At 50.3% G+C, this 25,374-nt stretch overlaps 5 non-coding genes and 2 pseudogenes across 5 annotated transcripts; all 7 read left to right on the top strand.

Moving 5' to 3' along the window:
• Nucleotides 1-7,314: 7,314 nt before the first annotated feature.
• Nucleotides 7,315-7,428, top strand: LOC123724959 (U5 spliceosomal RNA). Its single transcript, XR_006757436.1, has one exon. It is a non-coding gene; the product is annotated as a U5 spliceosomal RNA (small nuclear RNA).
• A 5,469-nt stretch (nucleotides 7,429-12,897) lies between these two features.
• On the top strand, nucleotides 12,898-13,083 carry LOC123724749 (U2 spliceosomal RNA). Its single transcript, XR_006757245.1, has one exon. It is a non-coding gene; the product is annotated as a U2 spliceosomal RNA (small nuclear RNA).
• A 519-nt stretch (nucleotides 13,084-13,602) lies between these two features.
• LOC123724812 (U5 spliceosomal RNA) lies at nucleotides 13,603-13,719 on the top strand. Its single transcript, XR_006757289.1, has one exon. It is a non-coding gene; the product is annotated as a U5 spliceosomal RNA (small nuclear RNA).
• Nucleotides 13,720-16,084: 2,365 nt separating this feature from the next.
• Nucleotides 16,085-16,264, top strand: LOC123724741 (uncharacterized; annotated as a pseudogene).
• A 537-nt stretch (nucleotides 16,265-16,801) lies between these two features.
• Nucleotides 16,802-16,918, top strand: LOC123724811 (U5 spliceosomal RNA). Its single transcript, XR_006757288.1, has one exon. It is a non-coding gene; the product is annotated as a U5 spliceosomal RNA (small nuclear RNA).
• A 5,722-nt stretch (nucleotides 16,919-22,640) lies between these two features.
• Nucleotides 22,641-22,809, top strand: LOC123724739 (uncharacterized; annotated as a pseudogene).
• A 529-nt stretch (nucleotides 22,810-23,338) lies between these two features.
• On the top strand, nucleotides 23,339-23,455 carry LOC123724810 (U5 spliceosomal RNA). Its single transcript, XR_006757287.1, has one exon. It is a non-coding gene; the product is annotated as a U5 spliceosomal RNA (small nuclear RNA).
• Nucleotides 23,456-25,374: the final 1,919 nt, after the last annotated feature.

Raw genomic sequence — 25,374 nt, 5'->3', positions numbered from 1 at the left:
TGTGTGTGTGTGTGTGTGTGTGTGTGTGTGTTATGTGTGTTATGTTTTTAGGCCCCCAAAAAAATACAATCACTACAGAATTATTTAATGTGTGTTATTATGTATGTGTAATATGTAATAATAATAATGTGTGTTTTGGCCCCCAAAAATACAATACTTACCAAGATTATGTGTGTGTGTGTGTGTGTGTGTGTGTGTGTGTGTGTGTGTGTGTGTGTGTGTGTGTGTAGCTGTGTGTGGCCATGTGGCTGTTTTAGGCCCCCAAAAATACAATACTTCACCAAGTTAATAATGTGTGTGTGTTTTTAGGCCCCCAAAGCTACAATCCACTTCACTAGGAATTATCTGTCTGTCTGTCTGGCTCTGATCCTGTCATCTGTCTGTCTGTCGTGCTGTCTGTCTGTCTGTCTATCTGTGAGCACACAGCCCTCGAAAACTTGGAAGTGTGGAGTTCGGGGGACCACTCGCGAGACCCGTGACTCTAGAATTCTGCCGTGTGTGTCTCGACTACCTCCCAACCCATACACTCTGGTTTCTCTTCAATCACCTTTACAACCTTTACTTCTTTAAAACTAAGTGAAAACCCTACGAGTTCAACGTGTATTTTGGAAGGAGCTTTGCTTCTGGCCAGGCCTATCTTGTTCAAGAGAAATTGACAGAGATGCCTTAACTTTGTTCTCGAAGTACGTTTGACTTCAAGCAAACTGAGCCAAATAAGTGATATTTTCCTATCAATGTGTCGCTCGGGCAATTGAGTTCAAGCCGGCGATTATTCGGAGGTGTATTGCGGAGCATTGAGCAAATGATCAGCACTGGGATTAAAGAAGCTGGTGACCTGTGACGCGTGGCGACTTTAAAAAAACTGCCGCTAATCACCGAAGAGCGTTGCCAGGTGAGAGGAGCCAACACGCCAAACCGATGGTCTGCGAGAGCCCCCGGGAGCCAGCGAGGTGCAAAGTCAATTTGTGAGTTGCTCGCTTCTCGACCTTTAAGCCCAGATCAAGCTTGGTACCGAGGTGCCCAGCTAACCAATCGGTGAGAAAAAGCTTCCGGAGGAGGAAAGGTTTGGAGTGTGAGAGACAGGTTTTCAGATTTTTCAAAATAATTTTTCAGTGGCTTCTTTCCAAGAAACTTTTTTTTTTTTAAGATGGCTGAAACATGCTCCAAACAAGATGCCTGGAGTCGGGATAAGCCGAGCAGTGAGTTAGCCTGGAGAACAAGAATGGAGCGTTTGAGAGAACCTTTGGAGAAAAGTACGATTGGATCCTAAGTTGGAGAAATTGGGAAGTGTTGTGCCTCGAAGCGAACCCACTGGAGGTAACTACTGACGTGACGCTCCACAAAGACGCAGGTATGAGGGGCGATAAGGAGAAGCGAAGAAGTGGGAAGGATAACCGTGTTCATTGAGGTACAACCGCAAGGCGAAAACCAATTTCCGGGTGATCACGATTGTGTTATATAACCCCTCGTTGAGACAGTGAGACTCTCAAGCTTCTGTGGACATGTCTCTCAAGCAAGGCTCCTCAAGAGACTCCCTGAGCTTCTGGGATGAAGAAGAGATTCAGCGTTGCTGAGGAAGAGAACCCTGAGGATTTGAGGTTACACTCCATCCGCGGCGATATTTGCCCTGAGAGCTACAAGGCGTTGTTGTATTATTCCGCGTCAACCCACGTTCTACGGCGTTACACAGCCTATGGTCATATCCTCGCCTCGTGCAGCACAAAGAAATTGTGAATATTTTCTGCAGCACCGTCGAGGACTGTGGCGCGCCGAGGCATGTCGCGAGTGTGTTGATTACGCACCTGTGGCGTGGTGCCGTGCGTCACCAGTCATACTGCGTCTGCAGCTGGGGGAAGCGGGAGAGCGGAGGATGGGAAAGAAAGAGAGAGAACAAAGAGAAAAAGGCACGGAGGAAAGGACACGAGTGCGGGAGGAGAAGGAAAGAAGCGGCAGCAGAGAACAGAAGAAAAGAAAGAAATGGACTTGAGTGGAGACCAGAAGAATGGCGGAAGGCTGAAGGAGAGGAGGAGCAGGAGGAGAAGAGACGGAGGGTGGAGGGGTCTGAAAACGGTGGCTGAGAGAGAAGGGGCCGGAAAGGCAATAGAGGGAGGAGACAGGGGAAGCTTGAGTGAGAGGAAGAGAAGAAGAAAGAGAGAGGGAGACAGAGAAGGCAGTGGTGGCGGGACCAGAAGGAGAAGGAGGCGAGGTGGGGGGACAGTATTGAGGTAAGATCGCGATGAAGGCTGAGGAGATGTAGGGGAGCTGGCAGCGGACGGTGAATGGCGTGATTAGAACTGGCCGGAGGGCGCAGATTGGGATGTTCCTATTTAGCCCTCCGCGACAAAGACCTAAAAGTGGGGCGTAAGGACAACCCGGGAGGAGGAAGCTGTGAGAGGTGGGCAGGAGGAGAGGATCTGAGGCCTCATGGCTCCCTCTCTTCATGCTCTTACCCTGCCCCCTGGCTGAGCTGGACCTTCAGGCATTGCCCAGGAGTTGGGGGCGGAGGAGGTGGTAATTTTTGTTTGAGGCATGGGTGCTGGGCCGGTCAGGAAAGAGTGAGGTAAATAGATTAAAGTAGAAACTGAACAGGTGATAACATGCCACACTGATTCTTATCGAGAAGAAGGATGATGGCCCGGCAATGAGCGTCTGAGAAATGGAGAGGCGTCCCCGATAAGTCGGGAAGGGGATGAGTGGTTGTTTGAATTTTTGTTGTTAGTATAGGTTTAGTTTGTAGGTGAAGGGAGGAAGATGTTTTCCTGGGTCTTTGTTTAAGGAGTTTTTAGTTTTGTGTAATTATTACATAAATACTTAGTTATGATTTTGATTGAATATGGTTTTGTATTGAAGCAAGCATAAGTAATAAATATATTTTGTAAAAAAAAAAAATCTGTTCTTATCAGTTTAATATCACAATCGTCCCATCGAGACCTACATGTCCATGCGTTTTCGAACAGAGGAGTTGGAAATGGGGCTTGCTCCGTCGGCTCCACGCATCACCATTGTGCAAATACCTCGGGGAATGGTGCAACACTTTCTCCATTGTCAAGGAAAAAAATACACCAAATCTATGTAAGAAACAGCTAGCAGAAGAAAGAGAAGAAATAAAAGGAATCATCCAAACTGAAACAAGTCGAAAACCCCCTTCATGTCCGTTTCCACTTGTTTTACTTAAAAAAATATTGGCCAGTGTGTGTGTGTGTGTGTGTGTGTGTTTTGGGCCCCCAAAAATACAATCACTACAAGTTGTTTGTGTGTGTGTGTGTGTGTGTGTGTGTGTGTGTGTGTGTGTGTGTGTGTGTTTTAGGCCCCCAAAAATACAATCACTTCACCAGGATTGTAATGTGTGTAATATGTGTATACAATATATTTTAAACTAAATAATCTTCACAAGATTATTTTAATATAATAATATGTGTATGTATGTAATGTATGTATGTGTGTGTGTTTTAAGCCCCCCAAAAATACATCCTTCCTAGGAGTATTTAATAATAATAATGTGTGTGTGTGTGTGTGTGTATGTGTGTGTATGTGTGTGTGTGTGTGTGTGTGTGTGTGTGTGTGTGTGTTTAAGCCCCCAAAAATACAATGCTACCAAGATTATTTATGTGTGTGTATGTGTGTGTATGTGTGTGTGTGTATGTGTGTATGTGTGTATTTTAAGCCCCCCCAAAATACAATCCACCATAAGATTATGTTATGTATGTATGTGTATGTGTGTGTGTGTGTGTGTGTGTGTGTGTGTGTGTGTGTGTGTGTGTGTGTGTGTGTGTTTGAAGCCCCAAAATGATCTTCTGGGTTGTGTGTGTGTGTTTGGGCCCCCAAATACAATCACTTCACTCAGGATTATCTGTCTCTGTCTGTCTGTCTGTCTGTCTGTCTGTCTGTCTGTCTGTCTGTCTGTCTGTCTGTCTACAACCACACTCATGTGTTTACCAGCCCTCGAAAACTTGGAAGAGTGGGATTGGGGACCACCATGAGGACCAGTCTAGAGTGCACGTGTGTGTCTCAGAATTTGAATATCTAAACCTCATCTAAACTCTGGTTTCTCTTTACAAATACTTCAAACCTTTACCTTTACTAAAATTCATGAAGGAACACTTACAGTTCAACGTATTTTGGAAGGCTTTGCTTCTGGCGAAACCGGTATCTTGTTTCAAGAGAAATTGTGGTGGCGGACTTTTGCTCAGGCGTTTGACTTGAAGCAAGCTGACCCACCCGGCGTGTTTTCACTCAAAGTAGTCAGCTCGGGCAATTGAGTTTCAAGCCAGCGACTACGAGCTGTATTTGCGGGCATTGAACAAATAGTAGCGCACTAAGTTAATGAGACTAGTGACCTATGACGCATTAGCGACTTTAAAAGCTCCACCATATCACCAGGAAGCGTTGGGTAAGGACCAACTTTTGCCAAACCGATGAGGTCTGCGAGGCCCAGAGAAGTGGCGGCAGGTGCAAGGAATCAATTTGTGGGTTATAAAGCTACCATTGCTTTGCTCAGATCAGAAAACATTACCGAGGTGCCCAAAGCCATGAGCCAAGGTCGAAAAGCGAGGAGAGAAGAGTTTGGAAGTGTGGGAAATGTTTTCAATTTTCAAAATAATTTTTCTAAGTGGCTTCTTTTTAAGAAACTTTCAAGATAGCTCGACATGCTCAAACAAGATGCCTGGGTGGGATTGTAACTGCGGTGAGGATTCGCCTGGAGGAACAGGAGATGGAGCCGTTTGGGAGGAGACCTTTGGGAGAAAAAAGTTTTTGATTAGGATCTTAAAGTTGGAGAAGTGGGGAGGTGTTTATTACCTCCAGAAGCGAACCCACTGGAGGGAGTAACCTTCCTACACAGCGCTCCACAAAAGAGAGGAACAGGTATGTGAGACGTGATGAGAGGCGAGAGAAGTGGGAAAGGATGACCGATGTGTCATTGCGAGGTGACCAGCCTGGGAAGGCAATTTCAATTGGTCACAGTTAGTGTCATATGTCCTCATGCTGAAGGAGACGGGTGAGAGGACTTTCCTGCGGCGCTACATGGACAATGTCTCCTCGCTGAAAGGCTCCTCAGGGACTCTGGGCTTCTGGGATGGGAAGAGAGGATTTCAGGCGTTGCTCAGGGGGACCCTGAGGTTGAGGTTGCCTCCATCCGCCTGGCGATGTTCTCCCTGGGGCTGACAGGGCGTTGTGTGCCCGTCGGCCCCGTTCTCAGGCGTTGTACCAGCTATGGTCACTATCCTCGCCTCGTGCAGCACAAATGCAGGGTATTGTGGATCTGCGAGCACGGCGAGGACTGTGGCGGCGCGCCGAGGCATGTCACGGGTGTGGCATATCTCACTGTGTGCGTAGATACCGCCGCGTCACCGGTCACTCTGTGCGTCTGCAACTGGAAAGCGGGCGGAAGATAGAGAGAAAGAAGAGAACAAGAGGAAAGAAAAGAAACACGGAGGAAAAGGACACGAGTGCGGAGGAGAGAAAGCGACAGCGAGGAGAAAGAGAAAAAGAAATGGTTTGGTGGAAGACCCAGAAGACGGGAAGGCTGAAGGAAGGGAGAGGCAGGAGGGAAGGGAAAAGAGACGGAGGTTGGAGGGAGCTGAGAGAAGACGGTGGTGGAGAAGAAGAGAGAGACGGAGAAGGCAATGAGGGAGGGAGCAGGGAGAAAACCCAGGCGGAGGAAGAGAGGGAGAAAGGGGAGACAGAGAAGGCAGTGGTGGCGGGACCAGAAGGAGAGAATGTAGGTGGGGGACAGTAAGGTAAGATCACGAGTAGAGAATTTCAAAGGGGAGATGGTAGGGAGCGACGGACACGGTGAATGACAGTGAGGAGCTGCGGACATGAATGAGGATGTTCCTAACGCCCTCCACGATAAAACCTAAAAGTGGGAGGGCGTAAGGACGCAGGAGGAGAGTGCCTGGTAAGGGGGGGTGGGGGCAGGAGGGATCCGGGGCCCTCATGAGGCTCCCTCCTCTTCATGCTCTTTACACCCTGGCTGAGCTGACGCTGTAGACATTGCCAGGAATTAGAACGGGAGGAAGTATATGTTTGAGGGCATGGGGTGCGGGCCAAGTCGGGAGGAAGGTGGGGTGATAGGCGTTTAGAGTAGAGGCACAAGACAGGTATTTCGCTTGTGCGAACTGTTCTGTATCCGAGGGGGGGGATGGTGGCAGCAATGAAAGCGTCAGGAGTGGAGCGTCCCGATAGAGTGGGAGGGGATGGGGTTGAAGTTTATTTAGTTTTGTTGTTAGTATGGGTTTTGGTTTGTAGGTGAAGGAGGAAGATGTTTCCTGTCTTTGTTTAGGTTTTGGTTTGTATGGTAATATAAATCCTAGTTATGATTTTGATTGAATATGTTTTTGTATTGAAGCGGCATGAAAATAATAAATATATTTTGTAAAAAAAAAAAATCTATTCATATCAGTTTAATATCTGATAAATCCCCATCGAAACTATGTCATGGATTTTCAACGAAGTGAAATGGGGCTTGCTCCGTCCGCTCAACATCGTTGACCAGTATTGCAGTACCTCCGGGAATAGTGCAACACTTCTCCCATTGTCAAAAAATACACAATTCTATGTCGAACAACTATGAAGAAGAGAATGAAAAAGAAAATCATCAACTAAACAAGTGAAGCCTTCATGGGGTCCCCGTTTCCAGCCATTTACTTAACTGGGTGTGTGTGTGTGTGTGTGTTGTGTTTTAGCCCCCCAAAAATACAATCACTTCACCAGGATTGTTTGTGTGTGTGTGTGTGTGTGTGTGTGTGTGTGTGTGTGTATGTTTGACCCCAAAAAAGTAATCACTTAGGGTGTGTGTGTGTGTGTGTGTGTGTGTATTTTTAGGCCCCCAAAATACAATCACTTCACCAGGGATTGTTTGTGTGTGTGTGTGTGTGTGTGTGTGTGTGTGTGTGTGTGTGTGTGTGTATTTTTAGGCCCCCAAAAATACAATCACTTCACAGGATTGTGTGTGTGTGTGTGTGTGTGTGTGTGTGTGTGTGTGTGTGTGTGTGTGTGTGTGTGTGTGTGTGTGTGTGTGTGTGTGTGTGTGTGTGTGTGTGTGTGTGTGTTTTGGAAAAATACAATCCCTTCACCAGGATTGTTGTGTGTGTTTAGGGCCCCCCAAAAATACAATCCCTTCCTCCAGGTTAATCTGTCTGTCTGTCTGTCTATCTGTCTGTCTGTCTGTCTGTCTGCTGTCTGTATCTGTCTGTCTGTCTATCTGTACTTTTACTAGCCCTCGAAAACTTGGAAAAGTGGGTTAAGGGACCGCCGGGACCCGACCCCTAGGTGCACAGAAGTGTGTGTCCTCGGGCCCCACTCACTTCCATGCGACTCTGGTTTCTCTTCATTACGCTACAAACCTTTAGCCTTTTACTAAAGACTTCGTGGAAAGAAATATTATACGGAGTTCACTATTGGAAGGGCTTTGCTTCTGGCAGAGCCGGTTATCTTATTTCGGTGTGACAGAGATGTGCCTTAATTTTTGCTCAGAAGCGTTTACTTGGCTTGACTGACAGAGTGTTTTCCCTCGTAGTCGCTTCGGGCAATTGATTCAGCCACGATACTGAGTTATTCGGGCATTGAACAAATAGTCGCACTAGGATTAAAGAAACTGAAGTACCTAAACACCCGCCTGTCACCACGTTGGGTGAGGACCTTTGCCAACCGATGAGTCTGCGAGGCCCCAGCCCCAGCGGGTGCAAGGAGTCATTTGGCAGTTATAAACCGGCCTTTTGGCTCAAGATCAAGCTTGGTACCGGTGCCCCAAAGCCCGCTAAGGTCAGAAGGTCGAAGGCCGAAGGGAGTAAGAAGGAAAGCCAGTTAAGTTATTTTCAACTTGGTTTTTTCCCATTGAAAGATGGCCAACACATCACCATGAAATTAGGTCCCCAGGACTGGACTTAATTACATCCTTTCCTTGGAAGAAGGAAGAAGATCTGCGCTTGCCAAGAGATTCCTTTGGAAGAACCGTTTTGATGGGGGCCTGAAAGTCAAAGTCCCCAGAGGTTATGTTCTGCAGGGGCTGCTATGGAGGAAGCATATGGCGTGACTGCTTTCATACAGAGAGTATGTGCGACATTATAATGGACAGAGCCGGCGGCTGCTGGAAGAAGCCATTGTCCTTTCAATGTAACATGTCTGTCTAAACCAATTTCAGAACTATTAATGTACATATGTACAATCCTCATATATTGGATATCGCCATAGGGGCATTTCTGGGCCGTTTTTGTGACGTCACATCAGGGGCAAATATGTAGAAAGAGACTCTTTGGGATTGAATGGCCGCCGTCAGTTCCAGGTGCTCCTTAGGCAGATATGGAAGGGTTTGATGGCTTCCTACATCCCCACGGTCTTTTCTCCTGGGTTGAACAGGGATCCTCACCCTCACCCTTTCTGTAAGAAATGTAGGGATATACCGTTACAGCTGCCTGCAGTACAGGGAGATGCAGGTTTTGCAAATCGGGGAGCATGAGGCATGGACTGTAGGGAGCCGAGAAGGAATGCCACGGGTGTGGTAGTAGGCTGCCTGTTCCGGGACTTCCTCCGTCGGCAGTCATATGCCGAGTCGACGGCAGGCAAGAAAGGAAGGAGGAGACTCAATGGGGAACATCACAAAGAAGGACCCTGGGTCAAAAGAAGGAGCAGGAGAACCATCTTGCTGCCACTCCACGTGCAAGGGCCGGGAAAGAGGTGACATCAGGGCCGTCAGTGAAGAAAGGAGGTGAGGGTCCCTATCCAGAAGCCGGAGGGTGGGGGGGGGCGGGTGGAGGAATGAGAGCATGATCTTGCTTGATGGGGTGGAGGGGCTTGCAGGGCCCTGTAGAAATTAGTGGAAAATCTTCCGTGTTGAGGTCAAAGGAGCAGGGGGGTGAGGCACTCAGACTCTGGTGTGCCGCTCGAACTCGGGCAGGATGGGAAGGAGGAATCGTCAGTAGGGGGGGTGATCCCCGGAGACTGAGCAGGATTCGAGAGAATACGGAGGTGAGTGTGCAGAAAGAGGTGGATAGGGGAGGGGAGGCAAGCGTGGATGTTCAATTGCCCTATTGCCCCTTCCTCACAGACTCCACTCCTTTTAAATGGACATGGCGGCCTCTACTCTATCTCTTGCATCCTGGGATAGGGTGGCAAGGCTGTTCAACAAACCTCCATCCCCAACCCTTTCCCGGCTTCATGGGCAGATACTTGTGAGGAAGGGGAGACAGAGTGTCCCCAAGTTGTGCGCCAAGCAGGTCCAGGCTCATCTGAGGAGGATCTGTATCCTTCGGATGGGGGAGCATTTTTACTTCCTTGTCGGGGGTTGGAGGCGGGGGCATCGGTGAGCCTCTTGTTTTGTTTTTTGTTATTAGTAGGTTATTGTTAATGTTTTCATTATGGATAAAATTACTTTGTTAGTTTAAATGTAAGGGGTTTGAGGGATAGGATAAAAGAAGGGCGGTGTTTAGTTATTTAGAGGGTTAGAGGTTTGATTTTTTTTTTACAGGAGGTTCACCTAAGGGATGGGGGGGGGATGTTGTGAGGTTTAAGAGGAGTGGGATAAAGGGAATCGTTTGGGGTATAGGGGGGTTCACTCTTCGGGGGTAGGGATCTTGTTTGGGAATAGGGAGGTAAAAGTTGAGGATACTTTTGTTGTTATGCAGGGGAGGGGTTTTGGGGGTGGATGTCACATTGGGAGATTGTAGGTATAGATTAGTTGGGGTGTACGGGCCACAGGTTTGGCGGCAGACAGGAGGGAGATGGTGGACTGTCTGACGCCCCTGTGTCACAAATAGGCAGTTGGTGATAGGGGGGACTTTAATAGATTTAGGGGTAGGGGGGACAGCAGTGCAGGCGCCATCACCGGGCTAATGGCTTGCCATGGTCTGGTTGATGGTGGCCTGCACACTACTCGAAAATGGCCGGGTCCCACTTGGCGCAACTCCAGGGGGTTGCGCCGGAGGCTTACTATATTTTTTCTATCCAGGTCCTTGGGTCAGGTTGTCTGGTCGGCTGTTGCCTGTGTTCTTTTCAGATCACGACGGGTGCTCCTGCAGGTGAGTTCTCCAGTCTGCCTCTTCGGTAGGGGGTTTGGAAGGATCGGGAGGTGCTGGATGAGCAAGCCGTTTGTTAATGCCTTTATTGGTGTGTTTCGAGGGGTTTGAGGGCCTCCGGTCCATGTGCGAGGGGTGTTGGAGTGGTGGGACTTAGTCAAGGTAAGGATTAGGATCTTTATTATAGGATATTGTAAGAGGAGAAAAAAGGGGAGGAAAGGAGGGAGGTGGATCATATCCATAGGTTGCTCGAACTCGAGTACGAGGCAGGCAACCTCGGCGGGTCGGTCGACTGGGAGAGATCCACTGCCCTGAAGGCGCAACTCAGGGAGCTGCAGTGAGCGGAAGGCTCGAGCTTCCTGGAGCGTACGCATAGCGGCTTTTTAGAACATAACGAGACTTGTTCCACAATGTTCTTTAAGTCGGTTAGGGGATAGACAGAGTAGAAAGGTAATGTACGGGGTTAGGAAAGAAGATGGTAGTGTAGCTAGAGAGCCGGAGGAGATGGTCAGAGTAACAACTGATCATTTCCGAAGTTTCTTTAAGGAGAGGAAGTAGATGTAGAGCGGGGAAATGTGTTTTTAGAACACTTGTCCCGGCCGATTGCCGAAGGACAGGAGAGGCGATGGAGGCTCAGATCTCCCCTAGAAGAGGTTGAGAGCGCCCTTAGGGGATGGGAAAAGGAAGGTACCTGGGATGGATGGGCTGCCGCCGAGTTTTACCTCAAGTTTTGGGGATACTCGGACCGGTGGTCCTCGAAAGTCTTGAAGGCCATTCTCGAGACGGGGTTCCCGGGGGATCAATGACCGTCGGGTGTGCTGTCACTTCTTCACAAGAAGGGGGACGCCACAGACCTTGGCAACTGGCGGCCATTGACCATGCTGTGTGTAGACTACAAGATACTTGCAAAGGTCCCGGATCGGTTGCGCAGGCAGCCCTTCCCTCGTCGTTCATGAGGATCAGACGTCGCGGGGTAGAGGGCCGCTCTATCAGGTGGAACCTGCAGTTGATTAGGACTCCATCGCTTTGGGTAGAAGATAGAGGTCTGCCTTTAATGGTAGCAGCGCGATCAGGCGAAAGCCTTTGATCGCGTGAATAGATCTTTTCTTTTCAGAGTATTAGGTAGGTTTGTGGATTTGGGGAAAAGTTCATAGGATGGATCCGTACTTTATATGTCGGAGCGGGGTGCCGGGTTAGCGTAAACGGTCACATGGGTGACGTTTTGACCTCTCGTCAGGGGTCAGGCAGGGTGCCCGCTCTCGGCTCTCCTCTTCGTACTGTACATGGAGCCTCCTGGGGGCTGCCATTAGGGCAGACACAGGGGGTGGAAGGCTTGTTAATCCTGGAAGTGGCGGTCTGCGCGTTAAGGTGACGCGTACGCCGACTGACACTTCCTTGCTGCTTTGCAAGGACTCCGTGCTTGACAAGGTCCCTTGCCATTATTAGGGACTTCACCCGGCGTCGGGAGCGGGTTCTTAACCACGCAAAGTCTTCCGTTAAGTTTTTCGGAAGATGGCGTGGTAGGACGGATGTGCCCGGGGGTTATCTCTCTGTAACGGGGCCCTGAAGATTCTCGGGGTTCATTTTGAGACCTCCGGCTCAGCGGACATGAACTGGAACATGGGCATCGCAGTGGTACAGAGGAAGCTAGCGATGTGGAGGGCTAGGTCGTTGTCTTTTGTAGGCAAGGTCCTGGTCCTCAAGGTGGATGTATTGCCGTCTCTTTTTATATTTGGCGTACATCTACCCATTGCCGCTTGTCTGAGGAGGCCTCTAGTGAGGCTAGTGTTTCAGTTCATGTGGGGTGGCAGGTACGTGTGGGTCGCCAGGGCACGCATGCTTTGCCCCATGGGGAGGGGTAGGGTACCACACTTCCCCCTCAAGCTGGACTCAATTTTTGTTTCTTTTTGTTGACAGAGCTTGCTCATCCGGTGTACACCCGTCCGGTTACCTCCTGCGGGTGTTCTTCTCATACCAGGCGAAAGCGTAATGGTGTGGTCTAACACGGGTCCTCGGGCGGAACAGCTGCCGTGGCACTTTGGGCACGCGGCCAAGTGGTTCGTGCGCACCCCGAGGTTGAAGTTGCCGAGTAGGTTTAGACCACAGCCCTGTACGAGGAGGTCAGACAGGGAGGTGTCCGACACCTGTGGTGGGTATCCCGGAAGTGGTCTGGGAGGGAGTGCAGGCGCGGGGTCTGGACAACAGGCTCAAGGACCTGAATTGGTTGAGCCTCCATAAGTGTTTGCCGGTGCGTTCCATTATGTACCGGCATAGCTTGATCCCCCACCTGCCCAAGACCATCTTGTGGTGGGGAGGAGACAGTGCGCCATGCCTTTTGGGACTGTGCCTTTGCGGAGTAGTGTGGGCTAGAGACACGGGTGTTGTTAGGTAAGGTAAGAGGGGATTTTATTTTGTCGTGGGCTCGGGTAGAGAGAGGAGTAGGGAGAGCGAGGGGACGGAAAGGGACAGATTTCTACTATGGCTTCTCATAAGCCTCTTTAAACGGGGGGCTGTGGGAAGCCAGACAGAACATGGTAAAGACAGGGAGAGATTGGGGAGTGGAGGAGGATAGTGAGGAGGGTGGAAGAAAATGTGAGGGGGAGGATGAAGAGGGAGGAGAGGAAGTGGGGGCAGCATGCAGCCCGGGAGAGGTGGAAGGGGGTTTAGGACTGTGGTAAAGGGAATAGGGAAAAGGAATCAGATAGGTATGGGGAGATAGGGAAATATAGAGATTTAGGAATCTAGTTTATGTGGGTGTTGAGGGGAGGAAGATGCTCCCCCTGATTTGTAATTTGGGTTTCATTTGTTTTGAAATTTCAAATGCCTTGTGTTGAGTTTAATGGAAGTGATGATTATGATTGTTGATGGTTTGTTTATTATGCTTATGTTTTTTGAACAGTAATAAAATCTTTTAATCATCTGTTCTTATCAGTTTAATATCTGATACGTCCCCCATCGGGGACTAGCATATTAAATGGATTTTTCGAACAGGAGTCGGAAATGGGGCTTGCTCCGTCCGCTCCACGCATCGACCCGGTATTGCAGTACCTCCGAACACGGTGCAACACTTTTCTCCCATTGTCAAGGAAAAATACACCAAGCTATGTAAAACAGCTAGCAGAAGAAGAGAAGGAATGAAAAAAGAAGAAATCATCCAAACTGAAACAAGTGCGAAGCCCTTCATGGGGGTCCCCCCGTTTTCCCGCCATTTTACTTAAAAAAAAAAAAAAAAAAAATTTAAAACATTGGCCAGGAGAGTGTGTGTGTGTGTGTGTGTGTGTGTGTGTGTGTGTGTGTGTGTGTGTGTGTGTGTTTTTGAGCCCCCAAAAAATACAATCACTTCACCAGGATTGTGTGTGTGTGTGTTTTTGAGCCCCCCAAAAATACAATCACTTCACCAGGATTGTCTATCTATCTATCTGTCTGTCTGTCTGTCTGTCTGTCTGTCTGTCTGTCTGTCTGTCTGTCTGTCTGTGACTTTTTACCCACAGCCCTCGAAAACTTGGAAGAGTGGGTTCGGGGACCACCCGCGGGGACCCGGCCTAGAGTGCACCGTGTGTGTCTCGGGCCCCGACCTCTGACTTCCATACGACTCTGGTTTCTCTTCATTACGCACAAGCCTTTCGCCTTTTACTAAAGACTTCCGTGGAGAGGAACACTTACGAGTTCAACGTATTTTTGGAAGGGCTTTGCTTCTGGCAGAGCCCGGTATCTTGTTTCAAGAGAAATTGACAGAGATGACGCCGAGACTTTTTGCTCAGGCGTTTGACTTGAAGCCGGCTGACCGACCGGCGTATTTTTTCCACTCAAAGTAGTCGCTCCGAATTGAGTTCAAGCCCGACGATGACTGGTGTATTTGCGGGCATTGAACAAATAGTCGCACTAGGATTAAAGAGCTAGTGACCTAACGACGCATTAGCGACTTTTAAAAAAACACACCCGCCTGTCACCAGGGAAGCGTTGGGTGAGGAGGAGCCAACTTTTGCCAAACCGATGAGGTCTGCCGAGGCCCCGGGGTCCGGGCGGGTGCAGGGGTCAATTTGTGGGTTATCGCTTCTCGGCCTTTTGGCTCAGACTCAAGCTTGGTACCGAGGTGCCCCAGAGCTCGCTGAGTCAAAAGGTCGGAGATAGGAGGGCGATAGGTTTTTGTGTGAGACAGGGTTCTTTTTGCCAAAGGCGTTTTTTGTGTTTTCCAGAGGCTTCCATTTGGAGAGCTGTTTTTTTCCTTGTTTGGACGTGTGTTTTTTTCCTTTTGGAAATGGCACTACCATTTATAGACAAGTCGGTACCAGGAATTGGATTGTCCAATACTGTGAGATTCGCATGGAGGGACAAAGAAATGGAGCCATTTGGAAGAGAGAGTTCGGAAGGACCATATTGATGGGGATATTGGAACTGGAGGTAAAGGATGTTTTATGCTTCCAAGATAATCCAATTGAGGGGCTTTTGATGTGACTTTTTATAGTGAAGGGAAGCATGAAGAAATTTTGATGAAGACAAAAGAAGGGGTAAGGCATTTCCCATGTGCCATTATGAAGTGACCAACTTGGCGAGAAGTAGTTTTCGATTGGTAACTGTGACCATGTACAATCCCCATGTGACTGACGAAGAGGTGAGGGCCTTTCTGGGGCGATACATGGACAATGTTTCCTCAGCGAGGCGCCTCAGGGACTCCCTGGGATTCTGGAACGGGAGGAGAGGGTTCCAGGCCCTTCTCAGGGGAGGACCCAAGGGGATTGGGTGGGTTCCTACATCCCCGGCGATGTTCTCCCTGGGGGCTGACAGGGGACGTTACATTGTGCCCGTCAGCCTCCCATTTTGCGGGCGCTGTATGGCCTATGGTCATTCCCTTGCCTCGTGTAGTACAAGGATTTGCAGGTTCTGTGGGTCGAGCGGTCACGAGGCAAGGGATTGTGACGAGCCAAAGGCTTGCCACGGGTGTGGCTCGGTTACTCACCTGTGGCGGAGTTGCCCGGCTCGTCACGGGTCATACGGCGTCTGCAGCTGGAGGGGGAGCAGGTGCGGGGATGTGGGAAGTAGAGGAAGAGGAGCGGACATGGGATCTGGAACAGGAACATCACGAAAAGAGGGGAAAAGGTGTCGGGAGGAGCGGTGGAAGGAGAGGAGGAGCAGGTGGAAAAGGTGCTGGGAGGAGAGGGAGAGGTTGAAGGAGAGGAGGAGCAGGTGGAGAAGGTGCTGGGAGGAGAGGGAGAGGTTGAAGGAGAAGAGGAGCAGGCAGAGGACGGACACAGGATTGTGAAGAGTCAAGAAAGGACAACAACGGAGAAACAGATGACTGAGAAGGCATTGGAGGTGGAACCAGAAGGAGAGGGGGGGTAAAAGAGTGGGGGGACAGTGATGTATCGTCTGCCCGGGTGGAGGAGATGAGAGGGTTGGTGGAGGGGCTGGGCGAGGGGGGGTAGGGTTACATCGGTTTCTCCTCCAAACAGAGGACGAGGAGGAAGGGGCGCTTTGACAACAGGGGAGAGGGGGTGGTAAAGGGGGAGGCTAAACAGGAGCTGGTGGGGGGGGATAGGTTTTCTCCCTTACCGCGGTCTCCCCCGAGAAGGAAGATAAGGGTGGAAAAGCTGGAGGTGGGGGAGGGAGAAGGTTCGGGGCCCTGGGTGGCCCCCTCTTCACCTACTATTGTACCCTTGTCTGAGATAGACCTTCCAGGGATGGCCCAGGGTTGGGCAAGGGAGGGGGACCAAGTTTCCTGTTTGGGGGTGCGGGGTCCTCGGTCAAGAGCCCAGAGAGAAGCAGGGTGGTGGATTTTGGAGTAAAGCACATGATGCGGGGTGTGCAGGTGCCGGGTGCCGGTCCTGCATCTAAGGGTGAGGGTATGGTGGTTGAAGGGGGGGAGAAGAAGTCCTCGTCAGTAGGGTGAAATTTTTATTTGGGGTGGTTATGGGTAGTTTGTATCTTAGAAGGGGAGGGAAGATGCTCCCCTGATTATGGTTTATAGTTTTGGTTATTGGTTATTAGTTTTGAAATATCCATTTGGATTTTTGTTATAAAATTGATTTTGTTTGGAACATTGAAGGTATTTGTATGGAAATTGATGGTAATAAATATATTTTGTAAAAAAAAAAAAAAAATCTGTTCTTATCAGTTTAATATCTGATACGTCCCCCATCGGGGGACTACATATTAAATGGATTTTTCGAACAGGGAGTCGGAAATGGGGCTTGCTCCGTCCGCTCCACGATCGACCCGGGTATTGCAGTACCTCCGGGAACGGTGCAACACTTTTCTCCCATTGTCAAGGAAAAAGAAATACACCAAGCTATGTAAAACAGCTAGCAGAAGAAGAGAAGGAATGAAAAAGAAGAATCATCCAAACTGAAACAAGTGCAAGCCCCCTTCATGGGGGTCCCCGTTTTCCCGCCATTTTACTTAAAAAAAAAAAAAAAAAAAAAAAAAATAAAAACATTGGCCAGGAGTGTGTGTGTGTGTGTGTGTGTGTGTGTGTGTGTGTGTGTGTGTGTGTGTTTTTGAGCCCCCAAAAAATACAATCACTTCACCAGGATTGTGTGTGTGTGTGTGTTTTGAGCCCCCCCCAAAAATACAATCACTTCACCAGGATTGTCTATCTATCTATCTGTCTGTCTGTCTGTCTGTCTGTCTGTCTGTCTGTCTGTCTGTCTGTCTGTCTGTCTGTCTGTCTGTCTGTGACTTTTTACACCACAGCCCTCGAAAACTTGGAAGAGTGGGTTCGGGGGACCACCCGCGGGGACCCGGCCTAGAGTGCACCGTGTGTTCTCGGGCCCCGACCTCTGACTTCCATACGACTCTGGTTTCTCTTCATTACGCACAAGCCTTTCGCCTTTTACTAAAGACTTCCGTGGAGAGGAACACTTACGAGTTCAACGTATTTTTGGAAGGGCTTTGCTTCTGGCAGAGCCCGGTATCTTGTTTCAAAGAGAAATTGACAGAGATGACGCCTGAGACTTTTTGCTCAGGCGTTTGACTTGAAGCCGGGCTGACCGACCGGCGTATTTTTCCACTCAAAGTAGTCGCTCGGGCAATTGAGTTCAAGCCCGACGATGACTGGTGTATTTGCCGGGCATTGAACAAATAGTCGCAATAGGATTAAAGAGCTAGTGACCTAACGACGCATTAGCGACTTTTTAAAAAAAACACACCCGCCTGTCACCAGGGAAGCGTTGGGTGAGGGGAGCCAACTTTTGCCAAACCGATGAGGTCTGCCGAGGCCCCCGGGGGCCCGGCGGGTGCAGGGGTCAATTTGTGGGTTATCGCTTCTCGGCCTTTTGGCTCAGATCAAGCTTGGTACCGAGGTGCCCCAAAGCCCGCTGAGTCAGAAGGTCGAAGGCCGGAGGGAGTAAAGAAGGAAAGCCAGTTAAGTTATTTTTCAACTTGGTTTTCGTTTTTCCGTGAAGAGATGGCGAACAACAGTAAGCGCAGGGTCGGTCCCCAGGACTGGACTTAAGAACACAATCCGTTTCGCTTGGAAGAAGGAAGAAGATACACGCTTGCCAAGAGATTCCTTTGGAAGAACCGTTTTGATGGGGGCCCTGAAAGTCAAAGTCCCAGAGGTTATGTGTCTGCAGGGAAATGCTATGGAGGAAGCATATGACGTGACCTTTCATACAGAAGGTATGTGCGACATTATAATGGACAGAGCCAAAGCGGCTGCTGGAGAGAAGCCATTGTCCTTTTTCAATGTAACATGTCTGTCTAAGACCAATTTCAGAACTATTAATGTACATATGTACAATCCTCATGTAACGGATATCGCCATAGGGGCATTTCTGGGCCGTTTTGTGACGTCACATCAGGGGCAAGATATGTGAAGGACTCTTTGGGATTCTGGAATGGCCACCGTCAGTTCCAGGTGCTCCTTAGGCCGGATAAGGAAGGGTTTGATGGCTTCCTACATCCCCCGGCGGTCTTTTTCTCTGGGTTCGGACGGGATGCTCTTTTACACCCGTCAACCCCCTTTCTGTAAGAAATGTAGGGAGTATGGGCACGTTACAGCTGCCTGCAGTACAGGGAGATGCAGGTTTTGCCAAATCGGGGGAGCATGAGGCAAAGGACTGTAGGGAGCCGAAGGAATGCCACGGGTGTGGTAGTAGGCTGCACCTGTTCCGGGACTGTCCGTCCCGTCGGCAGTCATATGCCGAGGCGACGGCAGGCAGAAAGGAAGGAGGAGACTCTGTGGGGGAACATCTGCAAAGAAGGGACCCTGGGTCTAGCAAGAAAGACCCAGAGAAGAAGGAGCAGGAGAGACCATCCTCACCAACGCCCACTCCACGTGCAAGGGCCGGGAAAGAGGTGACATCAGGGCCGTCAGTGAAAGGAGGTGAGGGGTCCGCTATCCAGAAGCCGGAGGTGGAGGAGGCGGGTGGAGGAATGGAGAGCATGGGATCATTACTTGATGGGGGTGGAGGGCTTGGGGCCCTGGTAGAAATGGTGGAAAATCTTCCGGTGTTGGGGTCAAGGGCAGGGGAGTGGGCCTCAGACTCTGGTGTGCCGCTCGAACTCGGGCAGGATGGGAAGGAATCGTCAGTAGGAGGGTGATCCCGGAACTGGAGCAGGAACCCTACGTCGGCAAGAAGAAGAGGACGAAGCGGAAGGGTGATGTGCAGAAAGAGGTGGGAGGCATAGGGGAAGGGGCAGGCAAGCGTGCGATGGGGTTAAAGACAGTGCCGCTGATGTGGCCCCCCCTGTCCTCACAGGACTCATCCCTCCCTTTACCCCTAGAGGAAATGGACATGACGACCTCTACTCTATCTCTGCATCCTGGGGATGGAGGGTCGCAAGGCTGTTCAGAGAAGCCGGAAACCTCCATCCCCAACCCTTCCCCGGCTTCATGGGCAGATGACTTGGGGGTCTTAGAGGAAGGGGGAGACAGAGTGTCCCAAGTTGTGCGCAAGCAGGTGGGCTCATCTGAGGAGGATCTGTATCCTTCGGATGAGGGGAGCATTTTTACTTCCCTGTCGGAGGAGATGGAGCGGGGGAGCATCGGGTGAGCCTCTTGTTTTGTTTTTTGTTATTAGTAGGTTGTTGTTAATGTTTTCATTATGGATAAAATTACTTTTGTTAGTTTAAATGTAAGGGGTTTGAGGGATAGGATAAAAAGAAGGGCGGTGTTTAGTTATTTAGAGGGTGTGGGGTTTGATTTTGTTTTTTACAGGAGGTTCACCTAAGGGATGGGGGGATGTTGTGAGGTTTAAGAGGGAGTGGGATAAAGGGGAATCAGTTTGGGGTATAGGGGGTTCACTCTTCGGGGGTAGGGATCTTGTTTGGGAATAGGGAGGTAAAAGTTGAGGATACTTTTGTTGTTATGCAGGGGAGGGTTTTGGGGTGGATGTCACATTAAGAGATTGTAGGTATAGATTAGTTGGGGTGTACGGACCACAGGTGGCGGCAGACAGGAGGGAGATGGTGGACTGTCTGACGCCCCTGTGTGTCACAAATAGGCAGTTGGTGATAGGGGGACTTTAATATAGATTTAGGGTAGGGGGACAGCAGTGCAGGCGCCATCACCGGGCTAATGGCTTGCCATGGTCTGGTTGATGGTGGCCTGCACACTACTCAAAATGGCCGGTCCCACTTGGCGCAACTCCAGGGGTTGCGCGGAGGCTTGACTATATTTTTCTATCCAGGTCCTTGGGTCAGTTGTCTGGTCGGCTGTTGCCTGTGTTCTTTCAGATCACGACGGGGTGCTCCTGCAGGTGAGTTCTCCAGTCTGCCTCTTCGGTAGGGGGTATTGGAAGTTAGATCGGGAGGTGCTGGATGAGCAAGCCTTTGTTAATGCCTTTATTGGTGTGTTTCGAGGGTTTGAGGGCCTCCGGTCCATGTGCGAGGGGTGTTGGAGTGGTGGGACTTAGTCAAGGTAAGGATTAGGATCTTTATTATAGGATATTGTAAGAGGAGAAAAAGGGAGGAAAGGAGGAGGTGGATCATATCCATAGGTTGCTCGAACTCGAGTACGAGGCAGGCAAACCTCGGCGGGTCGGTCGACTGGGAGAGATCCACTGCCCTGAAGGCGCAACTCAGGGAGCTGCAGGAGCGGAAGGCTCGAGCTTTCCTGGAGCGTGCGCATAGCGGCTTTTTTAGAACATGGCGAGACTTGTTCCACAATGTTCTTTAAGTCGGTTAGGGATAGACAGAGTAGAAAGGTAATGTACGGGGGTTAGGAAAGAAGATGGTAGTGTAGCTAGAGAGCCGGAGGAGATGGTCAGAGTAACAACTGATCATTTCCGAAGTTTCTTTAAGGAGAGGGAAGTAGATGTAGAGCAGGGAAATGTGTTTTTAGAACACTTGTCCCGGCGATTGCCGGAGGACATTAGAGAAGCGATGGAGGCTCAGATCTCCCTAGAAGAGGTTGAGAGCGCCCTTAGGAGGATGGGAAAAGGGAAGGTACCTGGGATGGATGGGCTGCCGGCCGAGTTTTACCTCAAGTTTTGGGGATACTCGGACCGGTGGTCCTCGAAGTCTTGAAGGCCATTCTCGAGACGGGGTTCCCGGGGGGATCAATGACCGTCGGTGTGCTGTCACTTCTTCACAAGAAGGGGGACGCCACAGACCTTGGCAACTGGGCGGCCATTGACCATGCTGTGTGTAGACTACAAGATACTTGCAAAGGTCCTAGCGGATCGGTTGCGCACAGCCCTTCCCTACGTCGTTCATGAGGATCAGACGTGCGGGGTAGAGGGCCGCTCTATCAGGTGGAACCTGCAGTTGATTAGGGACTCCATCGCTTGGGTAGAAGATAGAGGTCTGCCTTTAATGGTAGCAGCGCCTTGATCAGGCGAAAGCCTTTGATCGCGTGAATAGATCTTTTCTTTTCAGAGTATTAGGTAGATTAGGATTTGGGGAAAAGTTCATAGGATGGATCCGTACTTTATATGTCGGAGCGGGGTGCCGGGTTAGCGTAAACGGTCACATGGGTGACGTTTTTGACCTCTCGTCAGGGGTCAGGCAGGGGTGCCCGCTCTCGGCTCTCCTCTTCGTACTGTACATGGAGCCTCTGGGGGCTGCCATTAGGGCAGACACAGGGGTGGAAGGCTTGTTAATCCCCTGGAAGTGGCGGTCTGCGCGTTAAGGTGACGCAGTACGCCGACGACACTTCCTTGCTGCTTTGCAAGGACTCGTGCTTGACAAGGTCCCTTGCCATTATTAGGGACTTCACCCGAGCGTCGGGAGCGGGTTCTTAACCACGCAAAGTCTTCCGTTAAGTTTTTCGGAAGATGGCGTGGTAGGACGGATGTGCCCGGGGGTTATCTCTCTGTAACGGGGCCCTGAAGATTCTCGGGGTTCATTTTTGAGACCTCCCGGCTCAGCGACGCTGAACTGGAACATGGGCATCGCAGTGGTACAGAGGAAGCTAGCGATGTGGAGGGCTAGGTCGTTGTCTTTTGTAGGCAAGGTCCTGGTCCTCAAGGTGGATGTATTGCCGTCTCTTTTATATTTGGCGTACATCTACCCATTGCCGGCTTGTCTGAGGAGGCCTCTAGTGAGGCTAGTGTTTCAGTTCATGTGGGGTGGCAGGTACGAGTGGGTCGCCAGGGCACGCATGCTTTCGCCCCATCGGGAGGGAGGTAGGGGGGTACCACACTTCCCCCCTCAAGCTGGACTCAATTTTGTTTCTTTTTGTTGACAGAGCTTGCTCATCCGGTAGTACACCCGTCCGGTTACCTCCTGCGGGTGTTCTTCTCATACCAGGCGAGAAGCGTAATGGTGTGGTCTAACACGGGTCCTCGGGGCGGAACAGCTGCCGTGGCACTTTGGGCACGCGGCCAAGTGGTTACGTGCGCACCCCGAGGTTGAAGTTGCCCGAGTAGGTTTAGACCACAAGCACCTGTACGAGGAGGTCAGACAGGAGGGTGTCCGACACCTGTGGTGGGTATCCCGGAAGTGGTCTGGGAGGGAGTGCAGGCGCGGGGTCTGGACAACAGGCTCAAGGACCTGAATTGGTTGAGCCTCCATAAGTGTTTGCCGGTGCGTTCCATTATGTACCGGCATAGCTTGGCGCGATCCCCCCACCTGCCCAAGACCATCTTGTGGTGGGGAGGAGACAGTGCGCCATGCCTTTTGGGACTGTGCCTTTGCGGAGTAGTGTGGGCTAGGGCACGGGTGTTGTTAGGTAAGGTAAGAGGGGATTTTATTTTGTCGTGGGCTCGGGTAGAGAGAGGAGTAGGGAGAGCCGAGGGGACGGAAAGGGACAGATTTCTACTATGGCTTCTCATAAGCCTCTTTAAACGGGGGGCTGTGGGAAGCCAGACAGAACATGGTAAAGACAGGGAGAGATTGGGGAGTGGAGGGGATAGTGAGGAGGGTGGAAGAAAATGTGAGGGGGAGGATGAAGAGGGAGGAGAGGAAGTGGGGGCAGCATGCAGCCCGGGAGAGGTGGAAGGGGGGTTTAGGACTGTGGTAAAGGGAATAGGGAAAAGGAATCAGATAGGTATGGGGAGATAGGGAAATATAGAGATTTAGGAATCTAGTTTATGTGGGTGTTGAGGGGAGGGAAGATGCTCCCCTGATTTGTAATTTGGGTTTCATTTGTTTTGAAATTTCAAATGCCTTGTGTTGAGTTTAATGGAAGTGATGATTATGATTGTTGATGGTTTGTTTATTATGCTTATGTTTTGAACAGTAATAAAATCTTTTAATCATCTGTTCTTATCAGTTTAATATCTGATACGTCCCCCATCGGGGGGACTACATATTAAATGGATTTTTCGAACAGGGAGTCGGAAATGGGGCTTGCTCCGTCCGCTCCACGCATACGACCCGGTATTGCAGTACCTCCGGGAACGGTGCAACACTTTTCTCCCATTGTCAAGGAAAAAGAAATACACCAAGCTATGTAAAACAGCTAGCAGAAGAAGAGAAGGAATGAAAAAAGAAGAATCATCCAAACTGAAACAAGTGCGAAGCCCCCTTCATGGGGGGTCCCCGTTTTCCCGCCATTTTACTTAAAAAAAAAAAAAAAAAAATTTAAAACATTGGCCAGAGAGTGTGTGTGTGTGTGTGTGTGTGTGTGTGTGTGTGTGTGTGTGTGTGTGTGTGTGTGTTTTTTTGAGCCCCCAAAAAATACAATCACTTCACCAGGATTGTGTGTGTGTGTGTGTTTTTGAGCCCCCCCCCAAAAATACAATCACTTCACCAGGATTGTCTATCTATCTATCTGTCTGTCTGTCTGTCTGTCTGTCTGTCTGTCTGTCTGTCTGTCTGTCTGTCTGTGACTTTTTACCCACAGCCCTCGAAAACTTGGAAGAGTGGGTTCGGGGACCACCGCGGGGACCCGGCCTAGAGTGCACCGTGTGTGTCTCGGGCCCCGACCTCTGACTTCCATACGACTCTGGTTTCTCTTCATTACGCACAAGCCTTTCGCCTTTTACTAAAGACTTCCGTGGAGAGGAACACTTACGAGTTCAACGTATTTTTGGAAGGGCTTTGCTTCTGGCAGAGCCCGGTATCTTGTTTCAAGAGAAATTGACAGAGATGACGCCGAGACTTTTTGCTCAGGCGTTTGACTTGAAGCCGGCTGACCGACCGGGCGTATTTTTTTCCACTCAAAGTAGTCGCTCGGGCAATTGAGTTCAAGCCCGACGATGACTGGTGTATTTGCCGGGCATTGAACAAATAGTCGCACTAGGATTAAAGAGCTAGTGACCTAACGACGCATTAGCGACTTTTAAAAAAAAACACACCCGCCTGTCACCAGGGAAGCGTTGGGTGAGGAGGAGCCAACTTTTGCCAAACCGATGAGGTCTGCCGAGGCCCACGGGGGCCCGGCGGGTGCAGGGGTCAATTTGTGGGTTATCGCTTCTCGGCCTTTTGGCTCAGATCAAGCTTGGTACCGAGGTGCCCCAGAGCTCGCTGAGTCAAAAGGTCGGAGATAGGAGGGCGATAGGTTTTTGTGTGAGACAGGGTTCTTTTTTGCCAAGGCGTTTTTTGTGTTTTCCAGAGGCTTCCATTTGGAGAGCTGGTTTTTTCCTTGTTTGGACGTGTGTTTTTTTTTCCTTTTGGAAATGGCACGTACCATTTATAACAAGTCGGTACCAGGAATTGGATTGTCCAATACTGTGAGATTCGCATGGAGGGACAAAGAAATGGAGCCATTTGGAAGAGAGAAGTTCGGAAGGACCATATTGATGGGGATATTGGAACTGGAGGTAAAGGATGTTTTATGCTTCCAAGATAATCCAATTGAGGGGGCTTTTGATGTGACTTTTTATAGTGAAGGGAAGCATGAAGAAATTTTGATGAAGACAAAAGAAGGGAGTAAGGCATTTCCCATGTGCCATTATGAAGTGACCAACTTGGCGAGAAGTAGTTTTTCGATTGGTAACTGTGACCATGTACAATCCCCATGTGACTGACGAAGAGGTGAGGGCCTTTCTGGGGCGATACATGGACAATGTTTCCTCAGCGAGGCGCCTCAGGGACTCCCTGGGATTCTGGAACGGGAGGAGAGGTTCCAGGCCCTTCTCAGGGAGGACCCAAGGGGATTGGTGGGTTCCTACATCCCCGGCGATGTTCTCCCTGGGGGCTGACAGGGGACGTTACATTATGCCCGTCAGCCTCCATTTTGCGGGCGCTGTATGGCCTATGGTCATACCCTTGCCTCGTGTAGTACAAGGATTTGCAGGTTCTGTGGGTCGAGCGGTCCGCAGGCAAGGGATTGTGACGAGCCAAAGGCTTGCCACGGGTGTGGCTCGGTTACTCACCTGTGGCGGAGTTGCCCGGCTCCTGTCACGGGTCACACGCGTCTGCAGCTGGAGGGGGAGCAGGTGCGGGGGATGTGGGAAGTAGAGGAAGAGGAGCGGACATGGGATCTGGAACAGGAACATCACGAAAAGAGGAGGAAAAGGTGTCGGGAGGAGCGGTGGAAGGAGAGGAGGAGCAGGTGGAAAAGGTGCTGGGAGGAGAGGGAGAGAGTTGAAGGAGAGGAGGAGCAGGTGGAGAAGGTGCTGGGAGGAGAGGGAGAGGTTGAAGGAGAAGAGGAGCAGGCAGAGGCGGACACAGGATTGTAAAGAGTCAAGAAAGGACAACAACGGAGAAACAGATGACTGAGAAGGCATTGGAGGTGGAACCAGAAGGAGAGGGGTAAAAGAGTGGGGGGACAGTGATGTATCGTCTGCCCGGGTGGAGGAAGATGAGAGGGTTGGTGGAGGGGCTGGCGAGGGGGTAGGGGTTACATCGGTTTCTCCTCCAAACAGGAGGACGAGGAGGAAGGGGCGCTTTGACAACAGGGGGAGAGGGGGGTGGTAAAGGGGGGGGAGGCTAAACAGGAGCTGGTGGGGGGGATAGGTTTTCTCCCTTACCGCGGTCTCCCCGAGAAGGAAGATAAGGGTGGAAAAGCTGGAGGTGGGGGAGGGAGAAGGTT

The sequence above is a fragment of the Salmo salar genome, chromosome ssa10, assembly GCF_905237065.1.
Source record: "Salmo salar chromosome ssa10, Ssal_v3.1, whole genome shotgun sequence".
Taxonomy (NCBI): Eukaryota; Metazoa; Chordata; class Actinopteri; order Salmoniformes; family Salmonidae; genus Salmo; species Salmo salar.
The sequence above is the reverse complement of the archived record's forward strand: the minus strand, read 5'-3'. Positions and strand labels throughout refer to the sequence as shown.